This window comes from Lissotriton vulgaris, chromosome 7 (genome assembly GCF_964263255.1).
Source record: "Lissotriton vulgaris chromosome 7, aLisVul1.2, whole genome shotgun sequence".
In the NCBI taxonomy this organism is placed as follows: domain Eukaryota; kingdom Metazoa; phylum Chordata; class Amphibia; order Caudata; family Salamandridae; genus Lissotriton; species Lissotriton vulgaris.
In genome coordinates, this window is record NC_141695.1 from 1,006,073,181 (window position 1) to 1,006,086,894 (window position 13,714).

Genomic DNA, 13,714 nt, shown 5'->3' on the forward strand with positions numbered 1-13,714 from the left:
CTGGTCAGAGGCGGCAGACACGGGAGCAGAGGATGGCCCAGGACCAGGGTTCAATTCCCGACACAGCAGGGTCGTGGACCAGGGCCAGCGGACTCGATAATTCTCACCTCGGTGCCTACTCTAACTAGGGATCACACTCGGCAACTCTGGGCATTAGCTTGCCTCATCTCCGCAACGGCCCCCCGCCTACGCCGGGGATGCTTGGTTTCACCTTGGAGATACCCATTAGGGACCATCTCACAGGGAAAGCCAGGACGGGTTCCCCAGCGGTCCACTGCGCAGAGATACTCCTTCGGGAGTCGATTCTAGCGCATTACAAACCCACAATTATTTAATTAATTAATGCCTATATAAAATAGGTTTCTCCTACATGGCAACTGCACTTTTAACCCACACTTTCTCTTCACTCTGTGCAGCCCATCCAAAGCACAGATATGCTCTTGGCAGACATATCTGTGATAAAGGCTTCAACCCACAGATTCCTAACTTTTTATATATTGCCCAGTTAGACTGTCCGCAACCTTTTCAATAGTTCCTCAGTGTGCCGTTAGTTGGTACTTTTAAAATGTATAAAAACGCAGTAGAAAGAGATGTCTTTATGAAGTTTTATTCACTGAAGACGTCCCCAAGATGTGCACACTTCAATAGTTGTTCTTCAAGTGCCAGTACAACGTTCTGACATGGATCATGAATGTATTAACATTCTAAACATTAAAGAAACATAACAAGGATAATGTAACACATCTTCCCTTCTAAAAATAAAAAAATAAAAAATATAGCTAGAACAAGAACCCAAAACAATAATTGTAGAATAGATAGTTACAACATGTAATCATTGAGCTTGACAGGCTTTAAAATAATCCTCCCAGATAATCTCCTTGAGCATGGAGAAGATGTTTCTGTTAACACAGTAGGAATAGTAAGAGAATTAGATGGCACAACATTTGGGTTGGATCTGGGTGTAGGAATATCACGGTTTCTGTTTAACCATAACTTCCGTTCCAATTCATTGCATAAAACAACGTTACACAAATTCCATTTGCGACCATCATCTAACAGAACACAATTTCCCATAACCTTCAACACCTTTTTAGGATGAGACCACTTAGAAGAACCATCCTTTGACAAACCAAAACGAGACGATCTCACAATATCACCTATATGAAAAGGTCTTTCCAATTTCTTGATTCTACTGTTGTGCCTATCCACATATTTCTGTTGGTAAACATGCATTCTGTCATCTAGACTCTCTTTAAGAACAGGGCTTTTAGAAGTATTGAGCATCCAAGCAGGGGTTACTTTATTACCAGCAGAACGCCCCTTAAGAAGATGGAAAGGTGATATCAAGGTTGCAGAATGTGGAGTATTGCGATAGCTCCAAATCATATCATTAACGGCAACTTTGCAATCGGCACCTTCAAACACGGCCAATTGTAAGCATTCCTTCAATACACGGTTGAATCTCTCAACCATACCATTCTCTCTAGGACAATAAACTGCTGTGGTAATGTGTTTCACACCACACAAGCGTAAATATGCTTGAAATTCATTAGCTACAAATTGTGGACCATTGTCAGTGGTGATGGTTTCAGGAAAACCCTCTCTATGGAACAATTCGTCACAAAAATTGACAATACTAGAAGCTTTGATCTCCTTCACAAACGCTACTTCAGGCCACTTACTGTAATAATCCATTAAAACGATGGCGAATTTCCCAGCAATGTTACCAATGCTAAACGGACCACAAATGTCCATAGCTAATCTTTGCCATGGTTTGTCAGGAAACACAACAGAACTAATGTGAGATTCTTGGGAAACATGAGATTTATCACTACACGTGCATGCTGAACAATTCCTCACACGCCTTTCTACATCTTCATCCATTCCAGGCCACCAAAAATCACACCTGCACCTTCTTTTCATTCCGGACATTCCCGAATGTCCTACATGAACAAGATCAAGCAATCTATCGCGTAAACTAGATGGTACCACAAGTTTATCCGCTCTCCTGACTATACCTGTTTCTATGTTATAAGATAGTTCTGGCCACACAGTTTTATATTCAGATAGCTCACAATCACTCCATGAGAAATTATTGCATGGTGAGGTTAATCGTACAATTACTTCCTTCAAAATATGGTCATCTTGAACTGCTTTTTTCCACTCTACCCCATCAATAGCACCACTACAAACCTCTTGAATGGAGGCTACTGACCATTCCTCATCTTGGTCAGATACAGAATCCTCACCACAAATAGGAAGACGGGATAAACAATCCGCATTAACATTTTTAATGCCTGGTACATACTTCATTAAGAAATCATACTCTTGTAGTTTATAAATCCACTTCGCAATTCTAGGAGTAGCTTTCCCAGCGCCTTTGGTTGAAAATATATCAACAAGGGGTTTGTGGTCAGTTCTTAATTCAAAATTTGTGCCCCACACATAATTTCTAAAATAATTTACACCCCAGAAACAAGCCAGAGCTTCCTTCTCAATAACAGAATACGATGGTTCAGCGCCCTTTAAAGTACGGGAAGCAAAAGCTACTACCCATTCCGATTTGTCCTTACCCTTCATCAAAACCGCTCCTAAACCATATGCACTTGCATCAACAACAATGATGGACTTCTTGTTGGGATCAAAAGGTTTAAGTGCAACAGCATCTATTATCTCTTTTTTCACATCTTGAAAAACTGACTGTAATTCAGAACTCCACACAAATTTAACACCTTTTTTCATTAATGATCTTAAGCAAAAAACTTTGGAAGCAAAATTTTGCACAAATTTGGAATAATACTCCGCAAGCCCTAAAAAGGAGTGAAGTTGGTCCTTGTCTGACGGAGATGGAGCATTCTTTATAGCATCTAATAGATTTTTTTTCGGCTTAACACCTTGCGCAGATAGGGTATGTCCCAAATACTCAATTTCATTAGTAGCAAATTTACATTTTTCAGCAGCAACCGTTAAACCAGCATTCTGAAGTTTAAGTAATACATCATTCAAGATTTCATTATGCATATTTTTGTCTTCCCCCCACACCAATACATCATCTTGAAAAACTAACATGTTAGGTATACCTTCAAGAACTCTAGTCATAACTCTCTGGAAGACAGCTGATGCAGAGGACAAACCAAAAGGCATTCTTAAAAATTGAAAAGCTCCCTCTGGAGTAATAAAGGACGTTAAATGACGAGACTCAGGATGTAATTTTATCTGATGATAAGCATTTGACAAATCAATTGACGAAAAATATTTAGCATCTCTGACAGAGGCAAACATCTCGTTGATATTGGGTAAGGGATAGCGATCTACCCAAATATTTTTGTTTAAATCTCTTAAATCCACACACATGCGCAATTTTCCATTGGGTTTTCGTGCCAAAACCACTGGACTAAGCCAATCTGAAGCTTCGATAGGTTCAATGATATTTTGTTGACATAAACGATCAAGTTCTACTTTAAGCTGAGACCTTAACACCAAGGGAACATTGCGTACTTTGTGGACAATAAGTGTACAATCTGGTTTGAGAATAATGCGATGTTCAAATTTCTTAAGACATCCTAATTTTGTACTAAATAAATCAGGAATTTTTTTGTGCCATTCTAAACTGGTATCATCTTGAGTTAGTAAAACTACATCAGACTGTTTTTTGCGCCAATTAGGAGATAATACTATTTTATCCGGATGATTGGGATCAAGAGTCATACCTATATTCCACACTTCTTTCCATCCTAATAATGCTCTTCCTTTTTCCACAACATAGACAGTACCTGAAGTGTTCCTGTCCTTAAAAATAATTTCAGATACAAAACATCCAATAACTGGTAATTTGATACCTAAATAACCTACAGGAGTTCTTTGAGAACAAGTAAGACTAGGTTTGCCACAGGCTTCCCACATATGTTTGTCAATTATGGTATATAGTGAACAAGAATCAGCCCAAAGAATTAACATGTGACCATTGATCATGACATCACATTTGGGAGGTTGAATTTTATCATCAACATGGTTAACTTCATTCCAAATAGGCATAACTTATATGTCAGTATCGCTATCAGAGTGATTAAACTGATCAATATAGTTAACTGAATTTTTCCAAGCATTAGGATTGTCAGATCTACACATTTTCGCAAAATGACCAGTCTTGTTGCATTTGAAACATGTAACATTTGATGCAGGACACCAAGAATTTTCTGAAGTATGTCTCGCATTTCCACACCTGAAACACATTTGTTTGTTAAAATTTTGTGACTTGCTAGAAGATGGTTTATTGTATGATATAGGTTTATTGTATGACATGGTATTTTTATTAGTATTGGAAAATATTTGAGGTCTAACTCTGAAATCACGTTTCGTGTTTTGTCTATTGTCGAAAGATTTGGATTTGTTATTAACTACAGCGCACACATCATTTGATTCTTTATTATCAGTCAACTTAGAGTCCTTGCTATGTGCACAGCTTAACTCTTTAACATATCTGGAATTATTTTCAACTCTTCTAGCAATTGAAATGGTCTTGTGAAGAGAAGGATATTTTAAATCTAATAATTTCTCTTGGATTTTGGTATTGTTGGTTCTATTAATGAATTGATCTCTTATAATCTCTTCAGGTAAATCCTTAAATTTACAAGTAACTGCTAGTCTTCTTAAAACAGTAACATATTGTTCCACAGTTTCACCAGGTAACTGTGCCCTTGAAAAGAATTTATGTCTTTCTACTACTATACTTGTTTTTTTTTCCAAAATTTTCCTCTAAAGCCTTCAGAGAATCAAGATATTCATCTGAAGAAAATGCTTCAATTTTTGAAGAGTCAAACACAACTTCTTCATCAATAAGGTCTTCATCACCAACATCACATACCTTAGAAGTAACCTTGTTAGACTGTATGGGTAATGTTTTTAACACTTTTCTACCTTCTACACCAAGACTGTGTTTAAGTAGAGCTAATTTGCGTGAAGCTAAAAATACCTCTCCACCAATGGCTTCTAAATATGTTTCAAAAGACTCACGCCAATCCTCCCAGTTCATAGGAGGAATGCCAGGGTCCTGTAAAAATTTAGGAGGAGCTAAAATAGTATTGGTTTCCATAGTGTTAACTGTATATTAATATGTAATATTAAGGAAAGGAAAGAGAAAAAATAAATAAACGAACAAAATAAAAGTAGTCACCGTAGTCTTATTCTTCTTGTTAGACGTTGATTGTAGGTAAAATGAAGTTAAAACCGAGTTTTAAAAGATTTGTAGTATATAAATAGTTAACTTAAATGAAGATCGTAGAGTTGCTAAGCAACGCGCCCCAGAATGCATAGCGGGTCCCAGAATGCATTGCGCGTCATCGGTGTATTTCCTGAAGCTTCCTGTATCTTGCCGTTGAAATGGAGCACAGCGCATCCACGAGCAAGGTAATCTATTCAAAAGTATACACGTCTCGCGCCAGATTTCATAAAATGCAGAGGGTTTAATTTTCTTCACTTGGTATTGTTAGTGCGGTAAATCTCAAAGCACTCGTTTAAATAACACGCAGCTTTCCACACGCCGCTTCCACACGCCTCTCTCAAACGCCGCCGTACCTTCGTTACTGGTAATGCTTGATAGAAACAATGTTCAACGTCTTCTTGAGATTATACGCGGCTCTTTCATAGCGTTTCTTGTACACAGGTCTTTCACAGCGTTTCTTGTACACGGGTCTGTCAGCATTTCTTGTTGAAAAACAATACGCAGAGAGAGAGACGCATTTGAAAAAGTCAATTAATAGGATATCAATTTACTCACGGCATGAAGGTAGATGGCTTTCCCTTTTTTTTTTAAAGCAGGAACAAAAATAAAATAGAATATCACAGCACAAACAAATGATGAATCGTTTCTTCCCTCGTCGCCACTTTTAAAATGTATAAAAACGCAGTAGAAAGAGATGTCTTTATGAAGTTTTATTCACTGAAGACGTCACCAAGATGTGCACACTTCAATAGCTGTTCTTCAAGTGCCAGTACAACGTTCTGACATGGATCATGAATGTATTAACATTCTAAACATTAAAGAAACATAACAAGGATAATGTAACAGGTACCATGTGGCTCTGCACTGACACCGTTCCGCACCGAAAATGACGTGTGGCCCATATAGGTGCCACCTCTGCAAACTGCAAAAAGAACAATTGATTTGCAGAATGTTGAGCAATGTAAAACATTCACTCCAGTACAGAGATATGGGCCTAAATCCATTGTTCTTTTGCTCCCCATCGCATTCCAGTTTAAACCCAGCCATATTCCAATCAGTCTTGACCCTGCTCCTCATGGGAACAGTCCAGCCCTAACTGCCAGGCTAGGTCCTCCCTGGACTGGAAACAAGCATTCTAGGACCGGTTTCGTGGTATCACCCCTCGTCAACCAGGCTAACTGGACTCCAGTGGCAAGGACAGCACGGGTCCCATGTTTGGGTATACTCGTCCCACTCGGGGCGACAAATGCAGAAAGAACAATTGATGGACAGAATGTTGAACAATGTCATGGTGAGCAAAAGAATGATGAAGTTAACCCAGATCTCCTGACTAGGGGTGAATGTTTTGATTTGTTCTGCATTAAATCCATCATTTTATATGTCTTTTGATTTCTCACCCTAAGTGCGCCGGGTACGCCTAGATGTGGGACCCGGGCTCACTGTGCCACTGGATTCAAGCTCACCTGGCTGAGGACGGGGAAACACCGTAACTGATCCCCGGATGCTTGTTTCTGTTCCATGGAGGACCTGGCTTGGCAATTCGGGCAAGACTGAACACTGAGTAGGGCAGTTGGAACCTGCATGGTAATTCTGCACCATGCATGGGAAAAATCTCTGGGCTTCTCTAGTGATGCTCACCAGTCTCTGATGGACATGTCATTTGATGGCACCTGTTTCTTTGGCGATAGGACGGATGGCATTAGAGTCAGGGGGGGCTCCTCCGTTAAGGCAGAGCGTCGCCCCACTGCTTCAAGAAAAGATCAATGTAAAAATAAAATGATAACATAACTTTATCATTATTTTATTTTTAGTCTGCCTTTCAGCTCCATGGTTGGGCTAGGACTGGGCTTGTGTTACGCCAGCAGAGGAAGGAGTGGTGGCTGCATCATAAGTGCACTTGACGGTTTTTGCCGGCCAAACCATCATGAACACTGTGTGTGTTCTCCATTGTATGTATTTTACAGCGTGGGTGGAGCACATGCGCAGGCTCCCAGTGCCTCTCTGAGTGCCAAACCAGTGCACTCAGACCAATAACAATGCTGGTGTAAGGCAGCATTGTGATTGACTGGGAGCGTCTGAGTGCTTTCGTTCCGAGAGAAGAGGACGGAAGAGAGGCAGCAGCGTTCGCAGGTACGTCTTTTTTTTTTCTTCTAACCCCACCACAATCCACCCACCGCCACTGTCCCCACTCACCGCCACCGCTCCCTACCAGCCGCCACTGATTGGAGTGCTTCAAAGAAAGCTACAGCATGATCTTTCGGCCTTGCACCATCTGTACAGCAGTTTCCCCAGCAGTGTTGCCTCTCTCAAGACTTCTAAAGAGGGATACAGCAGAGGCCACAACCGACTTCCCCCCCCCCCCAGAACAACAAACCTCCCACACCTTTAGAGATAGGGCTCGGGGATCTAGCTGGCAGTATCCAGGCCCCCAGGGGCAATGTAACCTACCCCTCCCTCTGCCCTCCCTACCTCACCCCTCTGCCCTTCCTACATCACCCCCCACTGCTGCAGCAAATCCCTTTAGTTTGCCATCCGCAGCGCACTGATGCCCAGTTGAAGGCAAGATACGCTATTACTTCCAATTGCGAGAAAGCATCACATCGGCTTCAAATTGTCCGTTAAGGTTATACCCTACCGCTAGTGTCCCTTTCTATAGACTTGCTACCTACACCCCAATGGCTTCTGGAGGAACACTTGTCTATTCTCCCACGTAAAGTTTGTGTTCTTTTGTAGAAGGAACCTATAGAAAGGGTGCTGGCATCAGGGGTCTGGACTGGTTGCTACTCTTGTTACTTTCTGGTGCCAAAGAAATACAGAGGACAACGTCCTATTGTAGATAGCTCTCTGAACTTCTTCCTTAAGAAGGGTAAGTTCAAGATACTCACTTTGGCCCAAGCTCTGTCTGCGCTAGATCCAGGGGACTGGATGTTGGCTTTCGATTTGCAGGCTGCCTATTTCCAAATCTCTCTTCTGCATTTTCAGTTAGCCCACAGCACTGTCAGTTCTCCCTTCTCCCCTTAAGCTTCACCAGTGCGTTTTGGTGTTCACGAAAGTGATGGGGCTAGTTGCGGCCCCTTTGAAGAGTTTGGGAATACCAGTCTTCTTGTACTTTGATGACTGATTGCCTAAGGCGGACTCGACTTACACAACTTCAAGCCACCCCAGATGACGGCCGATCTGTTGACATTACTAGGATTTAGCATCAATGTCCCAATGTAAATTGATACTTGTATAGCGCACTACTCACCTGCAAGGGTCTCAAGGCGCATGTACGAATACCGCTGTGGAACCCATCCTGGCTTTCCTTGTGAGGCGTCCACTCCTGGGCACCCCCAATGTGGAGGGCAGGCATCCTTAGCGTTGTGTGGGCCGTTGTGGAGATTAAGCAAGCTATTGCCCAGAGTTGCAGAGTGGGACTCCATGATTGGAATAGGCACCGAGGCGAGAATTATCAGGTCCGTGGAATTTTTGAGCCCAAGACCCGCCGAGGCAGGGAATTGAACCCTGGTCCCGGGCTAGACCTCTGCATCAGGGTCTGCCGCTCTAACCATTGAGCCACACTTCTCCAATCTGACATCTTACTCCATAGAGGGTCCTAGACACGCTGCTGTTATGAGCTTTCCTAGCCACCTCAATGATTCCAGTATATTTGAGCTAGGATCTGAAATGATGGCTACACTCAAAGGTGGCACAAGATCTTTCATCACTGGAAACAACCCTGTCTTTATAATTTTGCCACCTCTGAGAATGCTGAACAGTGTAGTAAATTGGCACTTTAGAGTTCCTAAGACATTTCTCCCTCAAAGATGCCTTTCATTGGGAGGGGAGCTTTGGACTCCTCAACACTGTTCGACCTCTACCTCTGCTGTCCAATAGTTCTGAAAAAAATCAGGAATGAACGGGCCCAAGTCATTCTTATGGCACTGGATTGCGCCAGCAGAGTTTATACCCAGATTATCGGGCCTTGATCATCTGTCCTTCAATACAGCTGCCTCTTTGGATGGGTATTCTTTCACAACTTCGGGGCAGGGTCTGTACTGGAGCCTGTACAACCTTCACCTAGATATTAGGAGACAGAGCAGTGGCAGTTGACTGCATTTGACCACTCTCCTGAAGGAGAGAATTTCATTCTGGCAGCCAAACGGACCTCCATCAAAAACATTTATGTGGGATGCTTGGAATAGATAATTGTGTGGAGTGCTTCAGGCCCTGCAAACCCGGTTTTCTGACATTCTTTTCTCTTTCATTAGCCCAGCTAGTCCTTGCTGAGGCCAATTAAGTATTTTGTTGGCATTTTTATGGTTATGTCTTCGACCTTTACTGTTCAAATCACCTGTTATGTGTTCTAAAGTAGCTGAGCCAAATGTTTCCACTGAATCCTTTTGTGATGCCCCAGTGGGATCTGAATTTGGTGCTCCCATTTCTGATGTAGACTCCATTTAAGACACTGCATAGTTGTCCTCTAACATTACTAACCCTTACAACAGTATTCCTCATAGCGATAAAGTAAGCGCCTCTCATGAGTGGGCTACAAGCAACTATACACAATCTTGTTTCCAGATAAGCTAGTGATAAGGGCTAATGCAGCATTCCTTCTGCGATAAGGCACACCTTTCCACACCAGGTAATCTATCACTCTGCCAGCATTATTTGCCCCTCCTCATCCATCCATAGGGGAAGAAAGACTTCATCGCTTCGACCCAAAGAGAGCCGAAGCTTTTACATTAATCGAACCAGGGACTATTTCTTAGAAGATCAGCTCTTCATTGGATTTAGTGGGAGAGAAAGGTAGAGCAGTACAGAAACAGACCCTCTCCAGATTGATTGTCCTTTGTGTAAAAATCTGCTATGGATTGGCCAAGAAACAGTCTCTGGAAGGCCTGCGGCCTCATTCCAGCAGAGCCAACGCTGCCATCCCTTGCCCCAAAATAGTGCTGGTTACGTAATGACGTTGCAAAGATGAGTAATACGGATGTAATGTGTGAACACTGGATGTCTAACACCTTAACTGTTAAATACATCTTTTTGCAAATAAAATGGTGGGCCATGCACAGCGTTCTTTACTGCGCAAATTGGACAGGGCCACTCGTGGCCTTCTGTCTGAAGAAGTTACTTATTCACCACAGACCACTCCCGCTGTGCTGCCTATGAGCAGGCAGCGCAGCTAGTTTCCAACAATAAGATTAAAGGACCATAATTCCCATTAGGCAGCTAGATGCCCCTCCCTTACCGTGCATGCTTCGGTTTTTAAGCATAGACCTCCCCATGCTCCCTTATGGGCAGCCAGAATATGCCTACTAAACAAGCATGCTCTAAGCTTTAAATGATAGACTGCACTGCTTTCTAGCCATACCTGGAGATGGACAAGAACATACCATAGATATTTCTGCACGATGGACCTATGATGATATGAGTACGGAGGAACTTTGTATGACTGGTGGCCTTCATTGGGCAAGACTAGCCTGCCCCCCCCCCCCCTGTTTTTTCTGACTTCCTTTGATCATTATTACTGCTTCCTCACAGGCATATGTCATATCTCCACATCCAAACCAGGAGGGTACCTCGAAGGGGCTGGTACTATGTTGACTTGGGCTGCTCTAAGGTGCAGCCTGTCTGTTTTTTGGACTTGTGTACGAGGCAGTTTTGTATATCCGTAAATGTTTTTCGACTAAAATTAGCAGACAGGATATTACTGCTGATGATGTATTGATGGATGTCTCCTATCTTAACCGTGTATAGCTACAGAGAACATCGTTTTTCCCTAGACCAGATGGCAGGTATCCCGTTGGGACCATTCGGAACTATGTGCATGTTTGTATGTGATTTTTATACACGTCTGTTCTTGTGTTGTGTCTTGCAGTGCAATTTCATTAATCTATCACGTTTGGCTGATAAAACATCTTCTCTTTTCTGTTTTTCTTTTTATTTTAGGTAAAATAGTACTGAGACCAGGTAGGAATCACTCCAGTCTGTTCAGTGCAAGGTTTTTAATATTTGTTAGTTCTCATTTCTAGGAATCCATGGCACCGATGAATGCCCTCAACCAGAACAAAAAGAACAATTAATGGACAGAATGCATAACAATGTCATACATTCACCCCAGTACAGAGATCTGGGCCTAAATCTATCGTTTTTTTTGCTCACCATGCCATTCCAGTTTGACCCTGCGCCCTATGGAAACAGTCCAGCCGGAAATGCCAGGCCAGGTTCTCCCTGGACTGGAAACAAGCTTCCTATGACCTGTTTCGGGCTTTCAGCCCTTATCAGCCAGGACAGCTTGACTCCAGTGGCATGGCGAGCATGGGACCCACGTCTGGGCATACCCATCCCACTCTGAGTGACAAATGCAAAAAGAACAATTGATAGACAGAATGCAGAAAAATGCCATACATTCACACCAGTACAGAGATTGGGCCTGAATCGATCACTTTTTTGCTCACCATGCCATTCCAGTTTGGACCCAGCCATATGCAAATCAGCCTTGACCCTGCACCCGATGGGAACAGTCCAGCCAGAACTGCCAGGCTAGGTCCTCCCTGGACGGGAAGCAAGCATCCTAGGACCGGTTTCAGGCTTTCAGCCCTCATCAGCCAGGATAGCTTGACTCCAGTGGCATGGAGAGCACAGGACCCACGTCTGGGCATACCCGCCCCACTCGGGGTGACAAATGCAAAAAGAGCAATTGATTGACCGAATGCTAAACAATGTCATATATTCACCCCAGTACAGAGATATGGGCCTAAATCCTGTTGGGCCTCCTGCATCCTGCTAGTAGCACATGCCAGATGGCATATGTGGGCTCTGCAGTACAACTTGAAGTTCTAATGGGTGCAGCATCAGAGAAACCTCTCCATCGTGCTCCAGATCTCCGATGGAACTGCAGTGGTGGCTAACGAACCTCAATTGGATCAGAGGCAAAACCCTCTCCATTTTCCATCCAGATCACACAATAGTGACAGATGTGTAACTCCTTGGATGCAATGGCTATCAGAGGACTCTGTGGTCTCTGGCGGAAACCGGACTCCACATCACCATGCTGAAGCTCCGAGTGATCCAATTGTCATTGAAAGCCTTTCTATCCTCCGTCAAGTGACGTCTAGTTCAAGTGTTCACCTACAACACCTCCGCCATGTGGTACTGCAACACATAGGCCTTAGTAGGGTCGTAGACAAACTTTGTCAAGAGGCCATGCATCTCTGAACATGGCTGGAACATCAGTGCATTTCTCTAGTGGTTCAACATCTGGCCGGTTCCCTGAACGGTAGGGCGGACCTACTCAGCCGTCTATGCCTAGCAGATCATGATTGGCGTCCAATCTGTAGGTCGTGCAGGTCTCTTTGAGCAGTGAGGAGAACCTTGGTTAGATCTGTTCGCCTCCTCCGAGAGCACGCAATGCCAGCAGTTTTGTGTACTGTAGTTACCAAAGCGGCTCTCTCTGAGACACTTCATCTAGAGTGAAGTTCAGGCTTCCTGTATGCCTTTCAGCTCATTACCACTCCTGCACAGAGTTCTCAAGAAGATCAGGGAAGACTGGGCCCAAGTCATCCTTGTGGCTCCAGACTGAGCATGGAGAGTCTGGTATCCCAATCTTCTACAAATGGGGGTTGATCCTCTGATCAGGTTGACCCTTCAGGAGGTTCTTTTGTCGCAGCAGCTGGGGAGGGTCCTCCACCCTAACCTGTCAATTCTTCATCTTCTTGGGTGGATATTTTGAGCCGACACTCTGGAGCTTTCGACCTTCCTCCTGAGGTTTCTAATGTTATTCTTGCCACCAGGCGTCCCTCCTACAAAATGATATATGCCTACCAATGGAAGAAATGTGTAATATATTGTATAGAAAAGTCTATTGACCCTCTTTCTGATGTTTTGCTTTTTTTTGTTGACCTTTCGCCAACAGGATTCTTTTCTGGATACTCTTGAAAGGTTATCTTTCTTCTTTGTCTGCTTTCCTGAGGCGGCCAGACCAACCCTCTTTGTCACCCATTGTACATAGTTTCCTGAAAGACCTTGTGCATATGTTCCCACCTTCCCCTTTCATTATGCCTCAGTGGGACCTTCCTGATGTGCACTCCTTTCAAGCCCTTGCATAATAGCCCCCTTCGGCTGCTTACCATCAAAACAGCCTTTTTAGTGGCAATTACATCTGCCAGGAGTGTGAGTGAGCTGCAGCATTGATCTTCCAAGCCTCCTTTCTTGACGGTCTTCTCTGACAAGTTGGTGCTTTTCACTAGGTCCTCTTTCCTCCAGAAAGTGGTAACATCATTCCATGTGGGACAATCTGTCATCTTGCCCACTTTCTATGCTCCTACCATCACTCTAAAGAAGAGGAGCAACTCCGTCTGGACCCAAAAAGTGCATTGTCATTCTACTTTTATTGCACAAAATATTTCTAGGTGGACGACCAACTCTGTGGGGTATGCTGGTGCAAGGACAAGTCGGGCGGTACAGAAAAGGACCGTCTCAGGATTTGCTATGCTCTGGAAAAGAAGCCGC